This window comes from Etheostoma spectabile, chromosome 13, assembly GCF_008692095.1.
Source record: "Etheostoma spectabile isolate EspeVRDwgs_2016 chromosome 13, UIUC_Espe_1.0, whole genome shotgun sequence".
NCBI lineage: Eukaryota > Metazoa > Chordata > Actinopteri > Perciformes > Percidae > Etheostoma > Etheostoma spectabile.
Window position 1 is genome coordinate 20,284,621 of NC_045745.1, and position 225 is coordinate 20,284,845.

General features: G+C 24.4%; 1 protein-coding gene across 1 annotated transcript in view; it reads left to right on the top strand.

Annotated features, from left to right (window-relative positions):
* mcf2b (MCF.2 cell line derived transforming sequence b) overlaps window positions 1–225 on the top strand; it is a gene marked incomplete at its 3' end in the record, with an annotated part of 10,540 nt that overhangs the window by 6,018 nt on the left and 4,297 nt on the right.

The following is a 225-nucleotide window of genomic DNA, read 5'->3' on the forward strand; positions in this document are numbered from 1 at the left end:
CATCTCAACTACATAATTGTCTCAAAAGAAATGTCAAGGCGAGAGCTTGCCTCGCTTTTTTGGTTCCTCTTTTTTTTTTGGGTGTATAAATTAAAATTTTGAAATTAAATTAAATTAAATTTTTTAATTAAATTTTTCCTGTTTTTCATTTAATCCACACACTCTCTGTATATATTTATCTGTATTTATATTTTTCCATTACAAGTACTTACTTTTTCAATATTA